Source organism: Balaenoptera musculus, chromosome 1, assembly GCF_009873245.2.
Source record: "Balaenoptera musculus isolate JJ_BM4_2016_0621 chromosome 1, mBalMus1.pri.v3, whole genome shotgun sequence".
Lineage (NCBI taxonomy): Eukaryota > Metazoa > Chordata > Mammalia > Artiodactyla > Balaenopteridae > Balaenoptera > Balaenoptera musculus.
Genome location: NC_045785.1, coordinates 176,921,024 through 176,927,476, shown reverse-complemented (window position 1 = coordinate 176,927,476; position 6,453 = coordinate 176,921,024). Strand labels below are relative to the sequence as shown.

Below are 6,453 nucleotides of genomic sequence, written 5' to 3'. Positions count from 1 at the left end.
GGTGCTACTGTATAGCACAGGGAACTATATTCAATACCCTGTAAAAAATCATAATGGAAAAGAATATGAAAAAGACTATGTATTTATACGTATAACTAAATCCCTTTGCTGTACACTGGAAATTAACACAACAGTATAAATCAACTATACTAAAATAAAATAAAATAGACATATAGGCTCATTTAAAATTTTCTTTAACCTTAATCATTATTCATTTTTTGGCAAAACTACCCTTCCATTTTACTCTGCAGAGTTGACTATGAATATAGCACTTTGCATGTCGATTAAACACAGTATAATGTCTTCAGAGGCCATGAAAGGTCTTGTCTGCTTAAATCCTCAGGTAAAAAGTACAGGAAAATATATCTATATATATGTGAGAACAATGCAGGTGCTCAAGATCTTAAATTGTTAGGAAGGTGTATCACTAACCAAATATATCAGCTATGAATTTAGTTTCTACTCACACTTGTTATATAGATAACATATAAATATCTTCATACTGAGCCTCAGAGAGACATGTTAGAAAACATTCAATCACATTAAATTATAATCTTTGTGTGAAGTCTTTAATTTCAAGTAAGTAGGACAAAAAAATCCAATTTTATAATTAAAAAAAATTAGAATCCAGTTTTATTAAGGAACTTAAATAGACTAATGTCCTGTCTATTATCCTCATCACTCAATTTCTTGAATATTCAAAAGTGGCTTTGATCGGTATTTTTTGGTTCCTTTTCTCCACCATGCCCATCATTATGTGGTTTTCCCTATAAATGGGTAAAGAAGTAGAGGACTGATGAAACTGCATAGTGTAAAATAAGAAGCACTGACTCCACAAGAGCTTTTATATTACCCCCAAAGAGTTTTAAAAACAGGCCCTTGTTTCCAGAACTCTCCAGAGTTCTCCAGAACTCAAATCTTTTAGTGTGACTCTTTGAAGTTGTGTAAGAAATACCATGTTCCTAATTCCAGAGAGCCAGTTGTTACTTTACATAGGAAGATAATCCGAATCATCAATTTCCTTACAGCCATTGAACTAATATATTTCAGGCACTATGCTTGGGTTAGAAATAAAAAAAATATAAAAAAAGAAATTTTCTTGATCTTAAACTTAGAAGAATGTATTCAAATTAACAAAATGTTTACTTTAAAAGACATGAGTGACCTGGGACTAAGTGAGGGAGATGCCCAGAGAGCAACTGAATCATTAAGGATGAGAACAAGTAGGAAAACAGAGGGGTCATTCTGGCAGGTCATAATCTCTGCTCTGGAATCCAGTTCCAGCAGACCACAATCACTCCCCCGGCTTCCAGCTCTGCATTTTAACAATTTTTAAGCAGGAAATTACTTAATACAGGGTTTTACCTAAAACTGTAGGAGGAAGAGGGAAAACAGGCTCTAGGCAAATTTCTAGTTTCTTTTTCTGGTTTGAACTTATCTAAAAATGGGAATTGAGATCCCTTTTCCCCCAGGCCCCCTCATCCTCAGCACACACATAGGATAACTGATGATATATAAACCATGAACACTGGAGACTTACTGACATCAGTCAAGTCTCCAGGTAGAGGTCCAAGGAATGGCTCTGAAGAGTCCAGAATAAAAGGATTCTTCCATCAGAGAAGGCTATTTAAAGTAATAATTCCTCTGTAACCATTGAAAATGCACGTATTTACTTGACAATATTATGCGATAAGCAGTAGGAATACAAAGACCAAAGGCACAGTCCATGTACTCAAGAAATCCATTGCCTCTTGAAAGAGACAAGTCATCCAGTAGTTATACTGAAGTGTAGTAAAGTGCTCTAAAGGATGTAATCACAGGATATTAAAATGGTACAGAAAATACATTTTTATTCCTATGAAGGTCCCTGCTTATGTACCTCTTGCCTTTCAACAAGCTGATACTGAATTATCTGAACTTCACTATCACTCTTACAGGAATAATTGTCATTTCCATGATAACTATTTCTTACCAGTCACTAAATCTCACCCAGCCCTGCTCTCCTGCCTCGATCTGCATGGATTTGATTGCATGACATCATGACAGGCTCTGTCTGCTGGACAGCAATCAGACCATGAACTTGAGGGAAGCAGGGTGGCCGAGGACAAAAGAAAGTCTGCATGGGGCAGCCCGGAATAACAGGGTTTGATCAGGGAACAGTACTGAGTGTGTAGACTATGGAAGAGGATTGAGTATGGAAATAGAGTGTGGTCAGGAGCAGTTACCTAAAAGGAGGGGAAAGTTTGTCAAAGTATGACTCTGCTTACTTTGAAATTTGTCCCCATAATATGCTATTATTTATATGTTTATTAATATGTTAATATTTTAACATGCAAGTCCACCTATATGAAATCCTTATTTTCCTGCAGCATGTTTGAAAAGACAAGGAGAAAAATCTACAGCCTGAATTTGTTACTAACAACTTATTGTTGCAAGAACTTCATACTAAAAATTACTATTAAATTGGAAATATGTTATCTGATATAACAATACCTTAACATGTAATTATCTTTATTAGACTAGTCACCTCCAATGATCATAAGGGAATGGGAAAAAGAGCCAACACATGGAGATGGTCCTTAACAGAGATTCGAGATTGAGAGGGGGGAGAGGGGTCATGGGAGGGTGGGGCTCAAGCATTTGAAGTTTAAAAGCTTTGGAAGGATAAAAAAATAGTGAGAGGGAGGGTATTTTTGGCCACAAAATAATCTGAGATTCAGTTTCCACATGCCACAGTACTATCACTGCATAAAGAGATTTGGGATGAAAGCCAGATCAAGAAGTGCTTAGCACTATGATTTTGCCTAGTGAGCACTTTTCTAAAAAGTCTTACTAATTAATTAACATGTAGTTTTTTTTTCCATTGTTTCTTTCTTCCCTTGCCCCTTCCACTGTTAGAAAGAAATCCCAAGAAAATGGCCTTCTGGCCACCAATATAATTTTGAAGATGAAGATCAGAGCCCAGAATTCTTTCTAATTTTTATTTAAACTAGATTTCAGGCCTTGACTAGAAACTCTTATTGTTCTCCTATCATTGTTTCAGTGAAAACACAGCTTAGATTTCAAGTTCTGAATACTTACAGAATACTTTTAACATATGAAAAATACTTGTGTAAGAATGATCAATTTGTTTATTGCTTCAAATTTAATTTTAGTTTCTATGGCAATGTTAGCGATTAACTATGTGAAATGCTATTAAGTACAATGAGCTTGTTACAAATATCTCCTAAAGAATAGAAGCAGAAATACTAAAATAAATGCTTCAAGTAAAGAATTACAAGAATAGGGACTTCCCTGGTGGTCCAGCGGTTAAGACTCCATGCTTCCATGCAGGGGACCCAGGTTTGATCCCTGGTCAGGGAACTAGATCCCGCATGCTGCAACTAAAGATCCCGCATGCCGCAACTAAGACGCGGTGCAGCCAAATAAATAAGTAAATAAATGTTTTCTTTAAAAAAAGGAGCTATTTAAAAAAAAAAAGAATTACAAGAATAGGGCCTCCTCTTACTGATTACCAGTGTTTATGTATGTGAATGTATGTATATGTATTACCAGTATGTATGTATGTATGTGTATATATATATATAATACACACACACACACACACATATATCACCCGTAATATTGGCTTCAGAACTGTTCTAAATGTTAAAAGAATAAAATTAAGAAAATAAATAACTTGATGCAAATGCAGCCTTAAATCTCTGTAGGAAATTGAACTCAAAATCAAGATATAAAATCATTTAGGGGATATTTTTGGCAAAGATAATCTTTCAGGACCAGAATTCTTTGACAGAAAGAAGCACCAATTTCAATTTGCAAGAAGCCACTCAGGTGTGAAATGTGTCTTTCTCCCCAAGGCCTCCGTTCCATTGGTGCAGAGTTCATTCAGTACCATGTACCCTGCATCACCTCAGCTACAACAATAAAATGTGGGCATATTCTCAACTTTAAGTATATCCAGCCATGACTACAGTAATTGTGAAGCTTCAGTGACTTTATTTTCACTTTGAATATTTCCTTAAATTATCAACTCAGGTGTTTTTATTTGGCAATTTCTTATCAGTGATACACTTAACCATAAATCAATGAGAAATGCTACTTTCAGAGAGAAAATGGCACAAATATCTCACACATTTACTCAGCATGCAGTTGACAGGTCTATTAATTCCATCAGTATTTACTGTATATTCTTTTGCAAGAGACAAAATAAATTTGTTTGCCTCATTCAGTATAACTTAGTTTTATAAGAATGCACTCTTATAAAACATCACAGAAAGGTTTATGGCAAAAAGTACAAAGGAAAGTAAACCTTTCCTTACTTGGCATATTCACTCTCACACAAGAGGTAAAGAATAGATAAGAGCTTATATTCAAGAAGAGGGTGAAAGAGGAAAACATACAGATTCACAAACAGTCCCAACTTACTGGGTGAATAACAGAAAAAAAACAATCAACCTATTAGGTCTCCCCATCATATGATAAAATATCATGCAACAAAATGAAAGTAGTCTTGCAAATCAGAAACCCTAGGTTTGGATAACAAGTCTCGACACCAGCTAGGGGGCCTTGGGAAAGTCATATAATGTCAACGGGATTCAGTTTCATTATTTGCAAAATATTAAAGTATCTGTATTTTAAAGACAGCATAAAGCTTAAATAATTATCTAGCACCACAGCCTGGAACACAGTAGTCTCTCAATTAAATATACATAAATGAATATTTTTCCTCTAACCTTTTCTGATTTTTTTTCACTTTTTTTCCTTTCTATTTAAGTAATATATTTCTGTACCCATACATTTAATGTTAAAAACTCTATGTATGGGAAGCAACTACAAACAAATGGAATCTTACTTATGTTTTTGTGTCATCTCTAATCATTTTTTCCTAAGTGCATTACAGTCACTCATTTCTGTCAGTTAGCTTAGGTCTGAAAAGTCCTATACAGCATTTACATTTTTGTAAACCGTGGCAATTGACTAGACTCACAGAATGACCTTTGATTGTAGAAAGTACAGATCTTCATTTAAGCAAAAAAGTAGTAATTCAATAAGTATTCTAATAGTTGCCTCCTGTAAATGGATATTCACCAAGCTTTTAAGTCACATTAGATAATATATCTGAGGAAGGAGAAGGAAACGTAGGGAAGGAAATCAAAGATAAAGTGAGGAATCATGCATATGATTGTCCTAGGAGACTATTTTCAGGATAAGAACACTTCATTAATAGACAGCCTACAACTAACAGTTACTTTTTTTTTTTTTTTTTTAAATATGGAATGCTTCATGAATTTGCGTGTCATCCTTGCGCAGGGGTCATGCTAATCTTCTCTGTATCGTTCCAATTTTAGTATATGTGCTGCCGAAGTGAGCACCTAACAGTTACTTTTTAATGACTATAATTATTTTATCATGGAAAGAACACTGGATTTAGAGCTAGATGATTAGTTTGAGTCTAGTAACTACTCTCAACATATAAACTTGGTCAAATCTCTTAATATTGTGCAATCTAATTTTCTGCACATATAAAATGGTAATAATCACCTCTTGTGAACCTGAGTTGTTATATAATTTAAGGTATATTAAATGTATATGAAAATGATTTCTAAATAGTAAGCAGCATTATAACTATATTATCAGTATCAGTGACGTTGAAGATCTTTCCCAAGGGAAAGATAGAGAGGTATCTTGTCACTTAGTGAGTTAACTGCCACAAATGGAAATTCTCCATAATGAAAAAAGAATGAACACAGTCTGAAAGACCCTTCCACCACCTCTACTATGTGCAAGTCTCATAATTTCATTTTCTCATTTGTGAATTAGGGATTGTCATTATTACTTAATAAGGTCATAGGTTGTTAACTGAAATACCGCACATAGTCTAGCCGAGTACACGCTCTCATTCAGTGCTCCAAAAAAAAAAGAACAGACAGAACCCTAAGACAAATGGTAAAAGCAAAGCTAAACAGACAAAATCACACAAAGAAGCATACACATACACACTCACAAAAAGATAAAAAGGAAAAATATATATATATAAAAAAGGAAGAGAGCCACCAAATCAATAAACAAATCTACCAATGATAATAAGCTCTAAATACTAAGCTAAAATAAACATAAAACCAGAAACAAATTAGATGCAGAAAGCAAACCCCAAGTCTACAGTTGCTCCCAAAGTCCACTGCCTCAATTTTGGGATGATTTGTTGTCTATTCAGGTATTCCACAGATGCAGGGTACATCAAGTTGATTGTGGAGATTTAATCCGCTGCTTCTGAGGCTGCTGGGAGAAATTTCCTTTTCTCTTCTCTGTTTGCACAGCTCCTGGGGTTCAGCTTTGGATTTGGCCCCGCCTCTGCGTGTAGGTCACCTGAGGGCGTCTGTTCCCCGCCCAGACAGGATGGGGTTAAAGTAGCAGCTGATTAGGGGGCTCTGGCTCAGTAAGCCTGGGACG

General features: G+C 35.2%; 1 non-coding gene across 1 annotated transcript; it reads right to left on the bottom strand.

The window, feature by feature from the left end:
* Positions 1-5,268: 5,268 nt before the first annotated feature.
* On the bottom strand, positions 5,269-5,375 carry LOC118887564. Its single transcript, XR_005018049.1, has one exon. It is a non-coding gene; the product is annotated as a U6 spliceosomal RNA (small nuclear RNA).
* Between the last annotated feature and the right edge of the window lie 1,078 nt (positions 5,376-6,453).